This window comes from Theropithecus gelada, chromosome 3, assembly GCF_003255815.1.
Source record: "Theropithecus gelada isolate Dixy chromosome 3, Tgel_1.0, whole genome shotgun sequence".
NCBI lineage: Eukaryota > Metazoa > Chordata > Mammalia > Primates > Cercopithecidae > Theropithecus > Theropithecus gelada.
Window position 1 is genome coordinate 148357728 of NC_037670.1, and position 21163 is coordinate 148378890.

Consider the following 21163-nt stretch of genomic DNA (forward strand, 5'->3'; position numbering starts at 1 on the left):
AATGTCATCAGTTAAGGCTATTTTCACTTCCTTTGTGGATCTTCAATTGCTTCAGGCAATCTGGATGTATACATGCAGGTCACAGGGGATATGGGGGATATGATGGCTTAGCTTGGGCTCAGAGGTCTGACAGCTAAGACCTTGGGAAAAGCACAGTTTTTGGGCAGGAGTGTCCTGTTTTTCCATATAGTCTGTCACAGCTTCCCTTGGCTAGGAAAGGGAAATCCCCCAATCCTTTGTGCTTTTCTGGTGAGGCAATGCCCTGCCCTGCTTCAACTCGCCCTCCGTGGACTGCACCCACTGTCCAACCAGTCCCAATGAGATGAACCAGGTACCTCAGTTGGAAATGCAGAAATCACCCGTCTTCTGTGTCAGTCACACTGGGAGTGGCAGACCGGAGCTGTTCCTATTTGGCCATCTTCCAGTTTCAATAGTTTTTTATTTTATTTATGCTATCTGTTTCTTCCCCCTCCCTTTTTGTTTTGTTTTGTTTTGTTTTGTTTTTTGGAGATGAAGTCTTGCTCTGTTGCCCAGGCTAGAGTATAGTGGTGTGATTTCAGCTCACTGCAACCTCTACTTCCCGGGTTCAAGTGACTCTCTTGCCTCAACTTCCTGTGTAGCTGGGAGTATAGGAGCATGCCATCACGCCCAGCTAATTTTTATATTTTTAGTAGAGATAGGGTTTCACCATATTGGCCAGACTGGTTTTGCATTCCTGACCTCAAGTGATCCGCCTGCCTTAGTCTCCCAAAGTGTTGGGATTACAGGGGTGAGCCACCGTGCCCGGCTATTTATGCCATCTATTTCACTGAAGATTTCTCCCCTCATTTCTTGTATCATTTTTTAAAAATCCCTTACATTGGACTTCACCTTTCTCTGATGCCTCCTTGATTAGCTGACCCTCTGAATTCTTTTTCAGGAAAATCAGGAATTTCTTCTTGGTTTGGAGCCATTGCTGGTGAGCTAGTGTAATTTTTTTTGTGGGGGGGCTGTTAATGAAAGTTGTTTTGTTATATTAGCAGAATTGTTTTTCTGGTTCCTTCTCACTTGGGTTGGCTATGTCAGAGGGATGGTATAAGGCTCAAGGCTGCTGTTCAGATTTTTTTGATGCACAGGATGTTCTCTTGCTGTAGTGTTCTCCTCCTTTTCCTATGGATGTGGTTTCCAGAGAGCTGAATGGTAGTAATTGTTATCTCTCTTCTGGATATAGCCACCTACGAGGCTTCAGGCTGGCACTGAGGGTTGTCTGCACAGAGTCCTGTGATGTAAACCATCTGCAGGTCTCTGAGCCGTGGATACCAGCACCTGCTCTGGTGGAGGTGGCAGAGGGGTGAAATGGACTCTGTGAGGGTTCTTAGTTTTGGTTGCTTAATGCACTATTTTTGTATTGGCCTCCTGCCAGGAGGTGGCACTTTGAAGAGAGCATCAGCTGTAGTAGCATAGGGGCAACAGGCAGTGGGCAGGGCCCTAGAACTCCCAAGAGTACATGCTCTTTGTCTTCAGCTGCCAGGGTGGGTAGGGAAGGACCATCAGGTCGGGGCAGAGCTAGGCGTGTGTGAGCTCAGACTCTCCTTGGGTGGGTCTTATGGCAGCTGCTGTGGGGGATGGGGGTGTGGTTCCCAGGCCAATGGTGTTATAGTCCCAGGAGGATTAGGGTTTCCTCTGCTGTGTCATGCAGGGAGTGGGGGAAAACTGGCAGTCATAGGCCTCACCCAGCTCTCACATAACGCAAAAGGCCAGTCTCACTCCCACCTTGCCCTCTCAAACAGCACCGAGTCTGTTTCCAAGCAGTGGGCAAGCAGGGCTGAGAACTTGCCCCAGACTACCAGCCTCATAGCTGTGAAAGCAAACCCGGCTTTCGTGCCTCCCTGTCTGTGGAGTCTGCACACCAGATTCACACTCTCCCCCTAGGTCTGGACAGAAGACTTCACATTCCATTGGAATTGTTACAAAGTTCAGCTGGAAGTTTCCTTTTCCCTGTAGTCTTTTCCAAATACCTCTGGCAGCTCTCCCTAAGGACCCCTATGAGACAAGGCAGAAATAGCTTTCCAGGGGACTCAGAGAGCCCACAGGACTTTTCCTGCTGCTTCCTCTACCTCTGTATTTCACTCAGCTCTCTAAATTGACCCAGCTCCAGGTAAGGTCAGAATCTTCTCCCGTGATCTAGACCTCAAGGTTCCCCACTGAGGGTGTGTGTTTGGGGGCAGACAATCTCCATTTCCCACTTCCACAGCTTGGGCTGTATTTGGGGTGTCTCCTGGGTCCTCCAGGAGCAATCTGCTTCCTTCAGAGGGTCTGTGGGTTCTCTCAGCTTTCCTGGTTAATTTCTGCAGTTGTTCTGGAGCAAAAGTTCATGATGCAAGTCTCCACACACTGCTCTATCTGTCCACGTGAGAGCTGCAGTCTAGTCCTGCCTCTTGTCTGCCATGATCTCCTAGAATAACTTTCTACTATGGGTTTTGTTTGTTTTTGTCTTTCCACTTTTAAAAAAATTTCTGAGGTATACTTCTAGTTGTTTTCAGTCTTTGAGTCATGTTACCCCTTTTCATTTCCAGCTTTATAGTGTACTTTTTTCTAATCATAGGTGCTGAAAATAACACAGTAAATAAATAGACATGTTCAGTTCACCATCTTGAGCCATTAGGTCTAGTAAATTCATGTTGTATTTACTCAGGATGATACCTAATTCTCTAAAAAGAGTCAATGATTCCATTATCATCACGCCTGTAATCCCCACACTTTGGGAGGCCAAGGCAGGCGGATCACAAGATCAGGAGATCAAGACCATCCTGGATAACATGGAGAAACCCTGTCTCTACTAAAAATACAAAAAAATTAGCCGGGTATGGTGGCATGCGCCTGTAGTCCCAGCTACTCGGGAGGCTGAGGCAGGAGAATCGCTTGAACCTGGCAGATGGAGGTTGCAGTGAGCTGAGATTGAACAACTCCTCTGCACCTAGGTGACAGTGAGACTCTGTCTAAAAGATAATAATAATAATACATGCTTTAGTACACAAAGCACTTGACCCCCTTTTTTCTCTTTATTCTGGAAGTCTTATGTATACAGTTTTCTTTTCTTCCTTATTTTCCAACTAAAGAGTCAAAGTTTTTTTCTTCCATCTTAAGTTAGTGAATTTAAACTGGGTATTTTCAGAAAGCAATGGGCACGTATACCAAGATGCTTTTAAGAGACCTGACTTTGGTTATAAAGAGATTTAATGCAAGCCTCCAGTTTAACTTGGAGGACTGAGTCACCCCTGTAATAACATGTTTGAACCGCGGACGGGGCATCCTTTGCCATTCAACCTCTGATTTGCACAAGGTGACTAAAGGACCAGCAGCAAACAAAAGCAAAGGTAAAATAGACTTTTTTTCTTGTTTGTAAAAAATTTTTTAATTGTTTCAGAAATTTGAAGAGTTAGAAAAAAGCCAATATTAATTTGTTGGAATGTTCAATTTCTTTTGTAGCCTAACTTTACTTAATTTTCAAATGCAGTACCTTTTGAAATGTGAGTTTGTTTTTATGAACCAAGCAGCCTAAAATACACATTTGTCACTGATAGTTATGAGCTAAATTTCAGTTAACTTTTTATTTATTATAAATCTACCTTTGAAAATAATTCCCACTTTAATGACTACTCAAGGCTTTCTTCATTTTTTTTTGTGCACATAGTTTCTGTGATTGCATCACTAACCTGAACTTGCGATCACATCAAAATGTATTCCATGAGGCAGGTTAGTCAATTAACTACAAATAAGCCATAAGAACACATGACTTTATGAGAGAGCCACAACTTTAATATTTTTTTGAATCAATAGATGTGAAGCATTCCTCAAGCTAACTTTATAAACATAAATGTTTTCCGTTAAAGTATAAGTGCATATTTTGACAAAGATTTTACTTTTGCAACATCTTTAATGAAGCATGTTTTTCATACCTAATTTTATAGTTATACGTACCATGATGGTCAATGCAAGAGGACTGTTTGTTGGAATAAGTATTGCAGATTTTAGGAAGCATGCAACATTTAAAAGGGCTCAGAAAGTGGATGATTTTTGATTGTAAAACTGGGTTGTACATTTTCTTTCCAAATATTGTTAAAGTGACTGAATATTTAGAGATAATCATCTGGCATTTCAAAAAAGACAAATCTTAGTAATTGGAGAGAAGATAAATAGACGTATACATATATGTACATATGGATAGATTTAGATTTTCCAGAAAAGAAAGAACAAGTGCCAAAACAGTACAAGAAAGGTAAATCTTAAATCATTCAACCTATTAAAGAGAAATCTTAAAGTTGAGAAATGTAATAATGATGCGGAAAATGCTGTTTAGTGGCTATGTATATGACTGTATGTAGGTATGTAAAGTGAAAATTTGAAAAATTATGAGCTACTAAAACTTGTTATCTCTAGATCCTGAGTACCTGAATAACTAATGCACAATCTCTCTCTCTCTCTCTTTCTCTCTCTCTTTGAGACAGGGTCTCTCTGTCACCCAAGCTGGAGTGCAGTGGTGTGAACTTGGCTCACTGCACCTTCTGCCTCCCGAGTTCAAGTGATTCTCCTGTCTCAGCTCCTAAGTAGCTGGGATTACAGGCACCCACCACCACGCCTGGCTAATTTTTGTATTTTTTGGTACAAACAGGGTTTCACCATGTTGGCCAGGCTGGTCTTGAACTCCTGGCCTCAAGTGATTGGCCTCCCAAAGTGCTGGGATTACAGGTGTGAGCCATGGCAACTGGTCCAGGCTTTCTTTTTTAAAACAATGTATATAAACAAAACAAAAGGGAAACCTTTTAAGACAAAACTTTTGTTCCTTCATAGACATGCTGACTTGATTCATCTTCATAATACTTGGTTTGCCGCAGGGTATGGTGGAACGTTCCTGTAGTCCCAGCTACTCAGGAGGCTGAGGCAGGAGAATTGCTTGAACACAGGAGGTGGAGACTGCAGTGGACTGAGATCTTGCTACTGCATTCCAATCCGGGAGATGGAGCCAGACTCTATCACAAATAAACAAACAAACAGACAAAAAACTTGATTCTCTATTTCACCTGTTTATACAAAACTTTCCTTTCTATATTTCTCATATGTTTTATCTTACATAGTAGCATGCAACCCTCTTACATACCAGTGAGGTAGAATTAGAGTGACACTGGATTTACCTGTTTGTTTCAAAGCTTTGGGAATTCTTCCAACAAATGTGACACATGTTAGAATCCTTGTTACTTGAGATACTTATTGTACTGATAAACGCAATACAATTGTAGCAATATCTAAGAGAGCTTAGTCACATGATTTATTTCAGCCTTGCTTATAAATTAGAATTAGTTTGATGATGGAAAGAAGAGCTCTTGTTGAAATATGAATACTTAGATTTTTGTTGTTGTTCTTGAGACAGGGTCTCACTCTGTCACTCAGGATGGAGTGCAGTGGCACAATCACTGCTCAATGCAGCCTTGAACTCCTGGGCTCAGATGATCCTCCCACTTCAGCCTCCCAAGTCTCTGGAACCACAGGAACGCACCACCCGCTGACTAATTTTTTTGTAAAGACAGGTTTTCACCATGTTGCTCAAGCTGGTCTCTAACTCTTGGGCTCAAGCAGTCCTCGGCCTCGGCCTTCCAAAGTACTGGGATTACAGGCGTGAGCCACTGCACCACTCTACTTATAACAGAATTACAGATACTGTGAATTTCCAACAAGAACAACCTCTAGTTGTCTTGTTTATAGACTGAAGTCTCTTTACCTAAGTACTAAGCATGGGTCTAATGTTCATATGTCTTGTTCATAGACTGAAGTCTCTTTACCTAAGTACTAAGCATGGGTCTAAGGTTCATAATAGGCCCAAATGCATGAATCCTGTGCTCTGTCTTATCATGAATATGTGAAAAATCTAAATCTCATTCTTCAAGGAGCAATATTTCTTTGATACAATATACTGGGTGGTTCAAGAACTGGCTACAATCCTAGCCTGGAGTTCCTCTGCCTTTGTCAAGAGAATTCCAGAACGACCTTATTGCATCCTTAGTCTAACCCAAAATCTATGATTGGAACATTTCCAAATTTCCTTATTGTATTAGGAAATTCTCTCAAGATTACATCTGGAAATTAAAACCTATTGTGAAACATTTTGAAGTTATAAGGTTTGTGTAATTAGGCTGCATGCAATTAGCAGTCTTGGACAAATAAACTTATTTTTAAAGAATTAAAAAGTACTTGTATGAAAACATATTTCTTCACATTTGTGGTTAATATATGTTGCTATGAATTAATGCAGGAACTCACTTTACTAAGATCCAAGTGCAACACAGTTCTCACACCATGTGAATAGGAAAACAAAGCAGACAACAAATTATCTAATGATCTTTTAAAAAATACATGCAAATTAATGATTAAATACTACATTTGATGTTTCAACAAAGTTTTTTAAAATTATATTTTAAGTTCTGTAGATATGTCTGCAGAATGTGTGGATTTGTTACGTAGGTGTACATGTGTCATGGTGGTATGCTGCACCAATCAACCCGTCATCTACATTAGGTATTTCTCCCAATGTTGTCCCTCCCCCAGCCCTCTGCCCCCTTACAGGCCCCTGTGTGTGATGTTCCCCTCCCTGTGTCCATGTGTTCTCATTGTTTGACTCCCACTTAGGAGTGAGAACATGCGGTGTTTGTTTTTCTCTTCCTGTGTTAGTTTGCTAAGAATGATGGTTTCCAGACTCATTCATGTCCCTGCAAACATGGAGGGACATGGAGAGCAGTGATCGTGCCACTGCACTCCATCCTGAGTGACAGAGTGAGACCCTGTCTCAAGAACAACAACAAAAATCTAAGTATGTCCTCATTCATTCTTTTTTATGGCTGCATAGTATTCCATGGTGTATATGTGCCACATTTTCTTTATCCAGTCTATCATTGATGGGTATTTGGGTTGGTTCCAAGTCTCCACGGTTGTGAATAGTGCTGCAATAAATATGTGTTGATGTGTCTTTATAGTAGAATGATTTATAATCCTTTGGGTATATACCCAGTGATGGGATTGCTGGGTCAATTGGTATTTCTGGTTCTAGATCCTTGAGGAATCTCCACACTGTCTTCCACAATGGTTAAACTAATTTACGCTCGCACCAACAGTGTAAAAGTGTTCCTATTTCTCCACATTCTCTGCAGCATCTGTTGTTTCCTGACTTTTTAATGATTGCCATTCTAACTGGTGTGAGATGATAATTCATTGTGGTTTTGATTTGCGTTTCTCTAATGATCGGTGATGATGAGCTTTTTTTTCATATGTTTGTTGGCTGCATAAATGTCACCTTTTGAGAAGTTTCTGTTTATATCCTTTGCCCACTTTTTAATGGGGTTGTTTGTTTTTATCTTGTACATTTGTTTGAGATCTTTGTAGATTCTGGATATTAGCCCTTTGTCAGATGGATAGATTGCAAAAATTTTCTCCCATTCTGTAGGTTGCCTGTTCACTCTGATGGTAGTTTCTTTTGCTGTGCAGAAGTTCTTTAGTTTAGTTAGATCCCATTTGTCAATTTTGGTTTTTGCTGCCATTGCTTTTGGTGTTTTAGCCATGAAGTCTTTGCTCATGCCTATGTCCTGAATGGTATTGCCTAGGTTTTCTTCTAGGGTTTTTATGGTTTTAGGTCTTAGGCTTAAGTTTTTAATCCATCTTGAGTTATTTTTTTGTATAAGGTGTAAGGAAGGGGTCTAGTTTCAGTTTTCTGTGTATGGCTAGCCAGTTTTCCCAGCACCATTCATTAAATAGGCAATCCTTTCCTCATTGATTGTTTTTGTCAGGGTTGTCAAAGACCAGATGGTTGTACATGTGGTGTTATTTCTGAGGCCTCTGTTCTGTTCCATTGGTCTATATATTTGTTTTGGTACCAGTACCATGCTGTTTTGGTTACTGTAGCCTTGTAGTATAGTTTGAAGTCAGGTAGTGTGATGCCTCCAGCTTTGTTCTTTTTGCTTAGGATTGTCTTGGCTATACAGGCTCTTTTTTGGTTTCATATGAAATTTAAAGTAGTTTTTTCTAATTCTGTGAAGAAAGTCAATGGTAGCTTGATGTGGATGGCATTGAATCTATCAATTACCTTGGGCAGTATGGCCATTTTCATGATATTGAGTCTTCTTATCCACGAGCATGGAATATTTTTCCATTTGTTTGTGTCCTCCATTATTTCGTTGAGCAGTGGTTTGTAGCTCTCCTTGAAGAGGTCCTTCACATCTCTTGTAAGTTGGATTCCTAGGTATTTTATTCTCTTTGTAGCAATTGTGAATAGGAGTTCATTCATGATTTGGCTCTCCGTTGGTCTATTATTGGTGTATAGGAATGCGATTTTTGCACATTGATTTTGTATCCTGAGACTTTGCTGAAGTTACTTATCAGCTTAAGGAGATTTGGGGATGAGACAATGGGGTTTTCTAAATATACAATCATGTCATCTACAAACAGGGACAATTTGACTTCCTCTTTTCCTAAATGAATATCCTTTATTTCTTTCTCTTGCCTGATTTCCCTGTCCAGAACTTCCAATACTATGTTGAATAAAAGTGGTGAGAGAGGTCATCATTGTCTTGTGGCGGTTTTTGAAGTGAATGCTTCCAGTTTTTGCCCATTTAGTAAGATACTGACTGTGGGTTTGTCCTAAATAGCTCTTATTATTTTGAGATACATTCCATCAATACCTAGTTTATTGGGAATTTTAACATGAAAGGCTGTTGAAGTTTGTCGAAGGCCTTTTCTGCATCTATTGAGATAATCATGTGGTTTTTGTCATTGGTTCTGTTAATGTGATGGGTTTCGTTTATTGATTTGCATATGTTGAACCACTCTTGCATCTCAGGGATGAAGCCAACTTGATTGTGGTAGATAGGCTTTTTGATGTGCTGCTGGATTCAGTTTGCCAATATTTTACTGAGAGTTTTTGCATTAATGTTCATCAGGGATATTGGCCTGATATTTGTTGTTGTTGCTCTGTCTCTGCCAGGTTTTCGTATCAAGATAATGCTGGCCTCATAAAATGAGTTAGGGGAGGATTCCCTCTTTTTCTATTGTTTGGAATAATTTCTGAAGGACTGGTACCAGCTCCTCTTTGTACCTCTGGTAGAATTCGGCTGTGAATCCTTCTGGTCCTGGGCTTTTTTTGGTGGGTAGGCTAGTAATTTCTGCCTCAATTTCAGACCTTGTTATTGGTCTATTCAGGGATTTGACTTCTTCTATGTTTAGTCTTGGGAGGGTGTACGTGTCCAGGAATGTAGCTGTTTCTTCTAGATTTTCTATTTTATTTGTGTAGAAGTGTTTACAGTATTTTCTGATGGTAGTTTTTTTTTTTTTGTGGGATCAGTGGTGATCTCCCCTTTATCATTTTTTATTGTGTCTATTTGATTCTTCTCTTTTTTCTTCTTTATTAGTCTGGCTAGTGGTCTATTTTGCTAACCTTTTCAAAACATCTGCTCCTGGATTCATTGAGTTTTTGAAAGGTTTTTCATGTCTCTATTTCCATCAGTTCTGCTCTGATCTTAATTATTGCTTGTCTTCTTCTAGCTTTTGAATTTGTTTGTTCTTGTTTCTCTAGTTCTTTTAATTGTGATGTTAGGGTGTTGATTTTAGATCCTTACTGCTTTCTGGTGTGGACATTTAGTGCTATAAATTTCCCTCCAAACACTGCTTTCTCTGTGTCCCAGAGATCTGGTACATTGTGTCTTTGTTCTCTTTGGTTTCAAAGAACTTATTTATTTCTGCCTTCATTTCGTTATTTACCTAGTATTCATTCAGGAGGAGGTTGTTCAGTTCCCACGTAGTTGTGTGGTTTTGAATGAGTTTTTTAATCCTGAGTTCTAATTTCATTGAACTGTGGTCTGAGAGACTGTTTCTTATGATTTATGTTCTTTTGCATTTGCTGAGGAGTGTTTTACTTCCAATTATGTGGTCAATTTAAGAAGAAGTGCTATGTGGTACTGAGAAGAATGTATATTCTGTTGATTTTGGGTGGAGAGTTTTGTACATTCTATTAGGTCTACTTGGTCAAGAGCTGCGTTTAAGTCCTGAATATCCTTGTTAATTTTCTGTCTCGCTGATCTGTCTAATATTGACAGTGGGGTGTTAAAGCATCCCACTATTATTGTGTGGGAGTCTATGTCTCTTTGTAAGTCTCTAAGAACTTGCTTTATGAATCTGGGTGCTTCTGTATTGGGTGCATATATATTTAGGACAGTTAGCTCTTCTTGTTGAATTGATCCCTTTACCATTATGTAATGGCCTTCTTTGTCTCTTTTGATCTTTGTTGGTTTTATCAGAGTCTGTTTTATCAGAGACTAGGAATGCAACCCCTGCCTTTTTTGCTTATTCCTCCATCTCTTTATTTTGAACTTATGTGTGTCTTTGCATGTGTGATGTGTCTCCTGAATACAGCACACTAATGGGTCTTGACTCTTTATCCAATTTGCCAGACTGTGTTTTTTAATTGGGGCATTTAGCCCATTTACATTTAAGGTTAATATTGTTATGTGTGAATTTGATCCCGTTATTATGATGCTAGCTGGTTATTTTGCCCGTTGATCAATGTGGTTTCTTCATAGTGTTGATAGTCTTTGCATTTTGGTATGTTTTTGCAATGGCTAGTACCGTTTTTCCTTTCCATATGTTTTGCTTCCTTCAGGAGCTCTTGTAAGGCAGGCCTGATGGTAACAAAATCCCTCAGCATTTGCCTGTCTTTAAAGGATTTTATTTCTCCTTCTCTATGAAGCTTAGTTTGGCTGGATATAAAATTCTGGGTTGAGAATTATTTTCTTAAGAATGTCGATATTGGCCCCACTCTCTTCTGGCTTGCAGAATTTCTGCAGAGAGATCTGCTGTTAGTCTGATGGGCTTCCCCATGTGGGTAACCTGACCTTTCTTTCTGGCTGCCCTTAACATTTTTTCCTTCATTTTAACCTTGGGTAACTTGACAATTATGTGTCTTGGGGATGCTCTTCTCAAGAAGTATCTCTGTGGTGTTCTCCATATTTCCTGAATTTGAATGTTGACCTGCCTTGCTAGGTTGGGGAAGTTCTCCTGGATAATATCCTGAAGTTTGTTTTCCAGCTTGGTTCCTTTCTCCCCATCACTTTCAGGTATACCAATCAAACATAGTTTGGTCTTTTCACATAGTCCCATATTTGTTGGAGGCTTTGTTTCTTTTCATTCTTTTTTCTCTAATCTTGTCTTCCCACTTATTTCATTAAGTTGATCTTCAATCTCTGATATCCTTTCTTTTGCTTGATTGATTTGGCTCTTGATACTTGTGTATGCTTCACAAAGTTCTCGTGCTGTGTTTTTCAGCTCTATCAAATCATTTATATTCTTCTGTAAAGTCATTATTCTATTTAGCAGTTCCTTAACCTTTTATTCTTAGGTTCCTTGCATTAGATTATAACATGCTCCTTTAGCTCAGAGGAGTTAGTTATTACCCACCTTCTGAAGCCTACTTCTGTCAATTCATCAGACTCCCTCTCCATCCAGTTTTGTTCCCTTGCTGGTGTGGCATTGTTATACTTTGGGGTAGAAGAGGCATTTTTGTTTGTGTAATTTTCAGCATTTTTGCACTGTTTTTTCCTCATCTTCATGGATTTACCTACCTTTGATCTTTGATGTTGGTGACGTTTGGATGGTGTTTTGCATGGGTGTCCTTTTTGTTGATGTTGATGTTACTGTTTTCTGTTTTTTAGTTTTCCTTCTAATAGTCAGGCCCCTCTTCTGCAGGTCTGCTGGAGCTTCCTGGAGGTCCACTCCAGACCCTGTTAGCCTGGTATCACCAGGAGGCTGCATAACAGCAAAGACTGCTACCTGCTCCTTCCTCTGGAAGTTTCATCCCAGAGGGCACCTGCCAGATGCCAGCCAGAGCTCTCCTGTATGAGATGTCTTCTGAACCTTGCTGGGAGGTGTCCCTGTTAGGAGGCACAGGGGTCAGGGACCCATTTGAGGAGGCAGTCAGTCCCTTAGCAGAGTTTGAGCACTGTGCTGGGAGATCCATTGCTGTCTTCAGAACCAGCAGGCAGGAACATTTAAGTCTGCTGAAGCTGAACCCACAGCCACCCCTTCCCTCAGTTGCTCTGTCCTAGGGCAATGGGAGTTTTATCTATAAGCTCCTGACTGGGACTGCTGCCTTTCTTTCAGTGATGCCCTGCCCAGAGAGGAGGAATCTAGAGAGGCAATCTGGCTACAGTGGCTTTGCCGAGCTGTGGTGGGTTCCCCCCAGTTCGAACTTCCCAGTGGCTTTGTTTACACTTTGAGGGGAAAACCGCCTACTCAAGCCTGGGTAATGGTAGACGCTCTTTCCCCCACCAAGCTCGGGCATCCCAGGTTGACTTCAGATGGCTGTGCTGGCAGCAAGAATTTCAAGCCAGTGGATCTTAGCTTGCTGGGCTCCATGGAGGTGGGAGCCATTGAGTTAGACCACTTGGCTCCCTGGCTTCAGCCCCCTTACCAGGGGAGTGAATGGTTCTGTCTCGGTGGTGTTCCAGGTGCCACGGGGTACAAAAAAGAATATCCTGGAGCTAGCTTGGTGTCTGCTGAAATGGCTGCCCAGTTTTGTGCTTGAAACCCAGGGCCCTGGTGGTGTAGGCACCTGAGGGAATCTCCTGGTCTGCAGGTTGGGAAGACCATGGGAAAAGCATAGTATCTGGGTCGGATAGCACTGTGTCTCACCGCATAGCACTGTCTCTCACCGCATAGTCCCTCATGGCTTCCCCTGGCTAGGGGAGGGGATTCCTCAACCCCTTGTGCTTCCTGAGTGAGGTAATGCTCCACCCTGCTTCTGCTTGCCCTCCATGGGCTGAACCCCTGTCTAACCAGTCCCAATGAGATGAGCCAGGTACCTCAGTTGGAAATGCAGAAATCACCCTCCTTCTGCATTGATCTCACTGGGAGCCGCAGACCAGAGCTATTCCTACTGGGCCATCTTGCAAGCTGCCTTTCTTTCTTTCTTTCTTTAAATAGAAACAAAACATAATTCAGTTGGTCACATGATAACATATACTATTTTTTATTAAAACTTGGTAATGATCAGGCTGATTGACACATTCAGTTGCAACATCAAGAATATCATCATTTATCCAGAGGGTGTACCTGAAGTGGAAGACTAGGCTCTTAAATGGAGATATGGAATGTCTATATAGATCAAGTGTGGTGGCTCACTCCTGTAATCCCAGCACTTTGGGAGGCTGAGGCAGGTGAATCACTTGAGCTCAGGAGTTCAAGACCAGCCTGGGCAACATGGTGAAATCCTGTCTCTGCCAAAATATAAAAATTAGCTTTGGCTTGGTGGCATACACCTGTAGTCCCAGCTACTCAGGAGGCTGAGGTGGGAGAATTACTTGAGCCCAGGAGGTCGAGGCTGTAGTGAGCTGATATTGCGCCACTATACTTCAGCATATTTCTGTCTCAAAAAAAGAAAAGAAATGTATATGTAGCTAATCATGTAAGATGTAAACCAAAAAGTGAAGAAAATTATATACAGACATAATCCAACCAGCTCTTTATAAGCCAAAATCTTCTCAGATTGCTTAATTTGATGGGCTTGAAATCTCATAGTCAAGTTTAATGAAGATTGACAGAGATATTATAGGTAGAAAACATTAGGTGCAATACCAAAAGGCATTGCAAACTCAGGCATGACTTAATCAACTATGTGGCAGTCAGCGCCACATATTGACATCTTATGTCCATTGAGCCATATAGTGGGATTGCTGTCTAGGTTAGAAGATCTGTCTTATGTGAAAATGTCAACCAGAGAAAGGCAAGGGTGCAGAGATGCATGGGGAAAGGGCAGTGTGCAAGATCCTGTCCCATATTTATAAATTAGAATTTAAGTTCTAATTCATAAATATAATTTTCAAAAGTTGAGACTTTAGTTTGTAAGAAGAGAATAGACATCAATACTATATTTAGATAGATAAAAGGCCATTACTATTATCATTGCACTTCTCTGCCCAAAAAGACAGTATTGTGATATGCTGGGAAGGCAAGTTAAAACAATAGAAATAAAAATTGAATAGGAAAAACAATGAAACCTTTTCTAGTGTGCTGTTTATGGTAACTGGCTCCAGAGTATAAGATTTTAACCTGCACTCTTTACTGGCTTCTGTTAAATTGCACTGAGATATTTTGTGTTGTAAACACACCAGGGTAGCTCGACATAATTCAAATAAAGCAATCAGATTTGAGAAGGATTTAGAAAAGAAAGGTGTGTAGAAGAATAAAAAGAAATAAGAATAATGCCATAGACATTGAAGAATAAAAAATAAGATCAGAAGTTAGTCTTCATCAAAAGGTATGAGTGATGAAATAAAATTGAATTGAAGTCTTTAAGAAACTCCAAGGAAAAAAGTTATCTGATGCTGAAGAAGTAACAAACAATCTAGCTTCCTGAGTTATTTAACATTATGCTGAATAAATCACCAAAACTCATATATAGTCAAAGAAATAAGAAAGAAAGAACAATCATTTTTTCATACCCAGTTTCTCCGCATACATTTATCTTTTGTAACTAGAGTTTTGCCTTGTTTACAGTCAGAGAAGGCCTATTACTCTAAAGTATATTTTCCACTAGTACTAAATAATTCACTGGTATTATGCATTACATTTTGTGGAGAATAATAATACTAATCAGTTTCTTCAAGCTTATCATCAGTGTTCCTACCAAACACCTCCTAAACCATTAACCACTGTTAGTTTTCTTTTGCCATAGATAGTAACCAATCAACAATCAGCTTTTGATAATCAAATGTCAGAATAGAGCCTTAACTTAAAGCTTTGGCTGATAGTGTTCATTTCAGTTAAAAAAATCATTACTATTTCCTGAAAAGGGATGTTTTTGTCAGATTGCAGATAAGCATACAATTTCTCAAATAAAATTATAAAAATCATCTTCATAACAATATCCAAGTGAGATGTAACTTTCTTTAGGAAAACTGGATTCCTTATACTATAGTCAGAATCGATTTGCATCTTCTCTTATATATCAAAAGAACTTTGAGTTTTTAAAATCAGATTGATGGTTATGAATTAGCTGTTAGAAAAACGTAGTACAAAATCCCAACAGAACTTCCTTCTCAAATAAATCTTGCCCCTGCTCACTTCTCTCACTTAGCCACCCTGTTTTCCCCCCTGGAAGCAAGCAATGTAACCTTTCATGAGTATCCCTCCTCATATGGTTTGGCTCTGTATCCCCACCCAAATCTCATCTCAAATTATCATTCCATGTGTTGCGGGAGGGAACCGTAATCCCCATGTGTGGAGGGAGGGAAGTGATCGGATTATGCAGGCGGTTTCCCCCATGCTGCTTTCCTGATAGTGTGTGAGTTCTCACGAGATCTGATAGTTTTTTAAGTGTTTGGAAGTTCCTCCTTCATAGCCCTTCCCTTTCCTGCCACCTTGTGAAGAAGGCACTTACTTCCCCTTTGCCTTCTGCCATGATTGTAAGTTTCCTGAGGCTTCCCTTGCTTGCCATAGGGAACTGTGAGTAAATTAAACCTCTTTCCTTTATAAATTACCCAGTCTTAGGTATTTCTTCATAGCAGTGTGAGAACGGACAAATACAGCTCCAGAGATATTCCTCAGTACACAAATTATTATACCGTGTACATATGTAATTTATGGTGTAGGTGTATGTGTGTATCTATTATATATGTATACATTCCTTTCTTTGAAAAATGGCAACAATCTATACACACTTTATTAGAATGTGTAGCTTGTGTACAGACACAGGTGTAAAACAAATATATATTTTAAAGAATATTTTAGTATCTGGTGAATGTCCTTATGAATATGTAGAAGAAACCTCATTCTTTGTTATAGGTGCATAGCATTCCACTGTATACAAGGCCATGCCTTATGTGGCCTTTGCCTATGGTAGACATTTATTTTGTTGTCCTAATTATAAGAATTAGGAAGACATTAATTTTGTCTTCCTAATTATAAGAAGTGCTACCATGAATTACATAGAAGCAGAATTTCTTGGTGAAAGATTTTATTCATTGATAATTTAGATAGAAATTTCCAGTCTTCTGTTTCCACTAGGAATGTACTCTTTCTTCATTCAGGTTGGGGTCAATCCCTGCACATTTCACCTTGCTCAAATTTCTTATCCTGCTAAAATATATATGCTTGTACAGAGAGATAGATGATGGGTTGCCATTTGTAAAGCCAGGGGAAACCTAGTTTTCAAGCCACTCCAGTCAGGACTGAGGCAAAATTTGAAATTAAGACATGTTTACCAGAGACAAGACAATGTGATATGGCTATAGTTTTTCACCTCTCAAATGTTTACCTTTCCTCTCCAGTCTTGTACTCTAACACTGAGAGCTAGGATCTGAGGAACTGGGATCCAACACTCTCCTGTTTAAATATTGTTCTGGTCCTCAAGCCTGAGGTTGGGGCCTCAGCTCCCCATCCCTAGTTTCTGTCTGATAACCCTGACTAGTATCCCAGCACTCCTAATCAATGACTTGGGTCATTTTTATGGGGAGGGAAGTATTTTAAGTTGTAATCTTGACTATGGACATTGGAAAGACATAAATAACATTTCACAGACCACTGGATGACTTTTTAGTTCAACAACTTTAATTAAAAACCTGAAGACATAAATCAACTTAATGTTATCTTAAGGAACTTGGTTAAAAACAGGTTGACAGAGGGAACATTCTATTCAAAATGTGATCCTAAGACTCAGTGTGCTTTTCCGAGAATCTGTTGATCTTGGCGGTAAGAAATTTCAAGTCCTAAAAGAGAAGTAATACTTTTAGACAAAGACTAAGTGTGCACTTTTATACAAAGACAATTTTAATCTCTTTTGGGTTGTATTTCTTAAAACTGCAAAATTGCTTGCTTCATAAAAAACAAGGCCTTTGAGATTGAATAATATAGTGAATTTTCCATTAACAAAAGTGACACTGAAATAGTCATTTTCACATATTTACAAAACTTAAGCCTATATTTAAGAAGTCTGAAAAGGAAACAATTTTATACAATCAAGATAGTGTAGGAGTTCTAAAATTTGTTCAGATGGAGGGACACTGTGTTCTTTGATAATAACATAAAATAGAGTTATCATAAAATTCAGTATCTAATGATGAATTATGGGCCTTAAGAAATACTGTTATAAAGTTGATTGTATTGTAAACCCATAGGCAACAAGTTTTTAAGAAAAATGTATGAAAAATACTTAATTTAGAAACCTCTAACATTAAAATATTTTGCTTTTTCTGCTGGAATACTAAAGAGTCAGCTTGCAGAGCATTGATGTTTCAAAAGAGAAAAAGTTCATCAGAGAAAAAAATAGAAGCCTATTATTGGCTGTTGCTTTAATAAGCTTTTATTAGAAAATAGGTTAGCAATTAGTTCTGCAAAATTGAGCACATAGCTTTGAACTTGATAGTTCTGCTCTGTCTCTCAGGCCGATAAATGTATATGAGTATATATATTTTTCATCATTGGCAACAAAATATCACTTTGATCAGTACTTTCCTTAAGGGCTTGGAAATAAAACAGTGCATTTATTAAATTCCTTAGGGACAGTGACCTTCAGGATATCTCTTCAAACTCTCATGGTTTTAGGAGCAGACACTTGGTATCTTAAAGGTTTTTAAAACAGAACCCCAATATCATGAAAAAAGAAATAGAAGACTTGTAGATTTGGAAAATCAATTTGTTTCACTAATACATGAATATTCAGGAAAGAGTATATGCTTTGAAAAACTTTTCCAGAGCATTCACTCTGATCGTAAAGATCAGTATGGATCATCACGCTGTGTGAAGTTAAAAAACATTGCACTGGGTGTTTGAGAACAAGCACTTAGAGTTGCAATCAAAATGAAAACAAATTAGTGCAATTAATTTATTGATTTATAATATCCTTTTCCTTTGTGGTGATTGTTTAAAATATTATGGTCTCATAAATAACTGGTTTGAACTGCTCTCATTTCTGTCTTAGATTATTGCAAGAGCTTCTTACACTCTTCCTGCTTCTCTCTTGTGTCTTTTCCCTTTCAGGCTTGCCTCAACACAGCAGCCAGAGGAATCCAGTTAAGCCCAAGGCAGATAATGTCATTCTTCTTTCAAAGCCTACCACGTCTTTCCCATCTCATTTAGAGTAAAAGCCTGAGTACCTATACGCCCCCACAAGACCCTCACTCTTTCCTCTCTGGTTCCTTTTATCTAGTCGCTGACCTCTTCAAAGGTCTTTGGAGACAGCAGGCATGCTCTGCCACAGGGCCTTTGCACCTGCTTTCCCTCATACTTCCCCCAACATCCTCCAGGCTGACTCCTCTTATCCGTGGGCTCAGTGAGGCTTGTTACCATCTAGAAACAAATCCTTGCCTTATTTATTTTTCTTTGTTATCATCACTATGCAACACACTGAATATTTTATTTCCTCTTCTTATTTATTATCTCCCTCCCCTACAAGAATTTAAACTCAGTGAGGGCAGGGGCTGTTTGTTTGTTTTGCCCACTATTGTATTATTGGTACTTAGATGGAAGCCTGGTACATAGAAATGCTCGATAAAAATTTTCTGAATTCTTATAAGAATAAACCCTAAGTGCCTCTGCCTTCATACAGTGTCAGTGCTCCGAAGACCACCAGGAGCACACCTGCAGTTAAATCAGTTGACTTTCTTACTTATTGTGGGAAGGAAGGGTGCACACAATGGGAAACCATGGGGTGTCTCAGTAAGAAGGTATTAGGAGGAAACTATCATACTATTTAGGTTTTGGTTGGGTGATTTGGGGGAGAGTCTAAGAAGGCAGGGATTTTCTCTAGATTAGATGTTGTCAGAAAGCAGAGGCGTTCCTGTGACTGGGTAAAGAATAGCAGTCATTCATTCAGCAAGAGAGAGGGATGTTTGGTATTTTGTGGGTTGCACAGTGACCTTCTTTTCTGATCTTAGACAAAATTTAAAAGTGGCCTGGCTTTGTCTCATTTGATTGTGGTCTGAGAGTAAACGTGTCCAGACTGGTATTCTGTGACAGTGTTTAAGAGAAGCATTATGCAGCCTAGCTGTGAGTGTAGTACTCACAGTTTCCGAATGCCAGGGGTTGCTCTTTTTTTTTTTCTTTTAATTTATCACAAGCAAGTAAGCTTCTTTGGGGAAGGAGTGAGAAGGGAGATAGGAAGAAGCAGAGGACAGGGGATAGAGCCTCTTTTGCAGACTCTTGTAGCTGTACATGGTGGTCCTGTCTCCCCACAAGAACACCCTTCCTGCCACCTTCTTCACTGTCTCCTTCACTGTCAGGAGGAAGGGGCAGTGATGAGGTGAGGTTCTTGAGCCGACTTGAAATAGGCCCTGTCTGTTTGCTGCTTTTGCCACATTTGTCTCTGGTCAGGGCAAGAAGATTAGAACTATGAAGCCAAGGTCAACCTAGTAGCAGCTTAACCTTCCTCAGTTTCTTTCACCAGAGGAGGAGTCAGGAGAAAGCTACTTCCCTTTACCTATGGCTTTAATGAGCATGTCATTTCATTGAAAATCATTTGTCCAGGGGCCTTTAAAATGTCTTCACAGAAGTTTCCTTGTTGAAGGAAGGGAACTAGTCCTTCATATATGTTCCCAGAACAGACCTTACTTCTAAGAAGAGAAAACTGGGCGATACAATTTAAGGGCCAAGTCCAGGTGAAATTCCTCATTCACCTCTACCTCCAATATCTTGCTAACTCTTTCTAAACATTCTGTCATTTAGAGGTTTGTTTACAGGAGCACATTTTCCTAGGTTATGGAGGGGGAAGGGAGAAAGAAAAGGAAGGTTGCTATCGCTGGTAACACACACACGGTTAACTGTGGATAATTACACGGTTGCTATGCTACACCAACCAGTCAAGATAAGGCAGAGCTCAGCGGTGGGGATTTTAATGGCATAGGTGGGGTGAGGGAATAAGGTCTAGAGAAGCTCTGAAGCAAAGGGCACTTTTGGAAGGGCAGGTTTGGGGAGTTTCCTTGGTGAAGGAAGGACAGCAGAAACAGTCAGAGATTGCATGGTGGGACAGGGAAGGGAAAACAGTGTCTGAGAGGGGTCACGTGAGGGGATCTCCTCCCAACAAGCCATATTTAACGAGGAGGGCACACCGGTGCCCTGACCTGGCTGCAAAGGAAGCAGAAACCTGACATACAGCAAGCAGAAGACACGGGCACAGGATTTTACTTATTTATTTTCCTTCTTTGGTCGTGCACCCACACATTTTATCAGGAGCTATGTCTGCCATCTGCCATGTAAGGTGCACCTCCAGTTCACCAGAACAAAGAGAATAATAACATTCCAGGATAGGAGAAGAGAATCACTTGGTAACTTTGTAATAAATGAACCAGGATGTTCTATGGTGGTGATGAGGGAGCTGACCTAAGGGGAAACAATAGTCAGTGGAAAACTATGTTCTGAATGAGACCAAAGCAGGAAGTGTCTGGCAGAGTAGACTTTTTCTTTTTTTGGTACACAAATATAGTCCTTTCTAATAGAACTGAATTTTAATTTTAAAGGAAGCTTCTTCCCCCTTCTATTAATGAATGCATATGCAAATCTATTTTTCTTACCTGGAGGCAAAATATAATAAAAAAATCAAAGAAAAGGAGAAGTTTTGAGTACCACAGTTTTTCTTACTCATAAAATTAGATTCCCTTGAAAATATTATTCTCTTCAAATCATAATTTAGAGCTGCAGTAGGATATATTTCATGCTACTAAGTGGGGTAATTTTATTCAGCTTTGTGCATGGAGAAGTATATTTATTCAATAAATGAAAATATCTACCTCTATAGCTCTTAAAAACTGGTGTTTTGTGTTTATCCATTTACTTAGGACTTCTTACATGTCTTTGGAGGAAGTTTTGTGAATTACTTAAAAATTTTTTTACGGCGGTGTCTGAGGCCTGAGAAATACTATGAGGTTTGGCTGGTGACACCTGGTGGTTAAACATGATAATTACACACAACATGTATCACAGGCTTTACTACCAAGCACAGAAGTGCCTTGTATTGGTCCATTCTCACACTGCTCATGAAAACATACCCGAGACTCGGTAATTTATAACGAAAAAGAGAGTTAATGGACTCACAGTTCCACATGGTTGGGGATCCCTCACAATCATGGCAGTAGGCGAAGGAGGAGCAAAGTCACGTCTTACA

General features: G+C 39.9%; 1 protein-coding gene across 1 annotated transcript in view; it reads left to right on the plus strand.

Moving 5' to 3' along the window:
• The first annotated feature begins 3331 nt into the window (after window positions 1–3331).
• Window positions 3332–21163, plus strand: part of LOC112621266 (hyaluronidase-4) — a 38415-nt gene continuing 20583 nt past the window's right edge. Inside the window, exon 1 of the mRNA XM_025380618.1 lies at window positions 3332–3356. The gene's annotated coding sequence lies outside the window, so the exon portion shown is untranslated. The remainder of the gene's footprint in view (window positions 3357–21163) is intronic.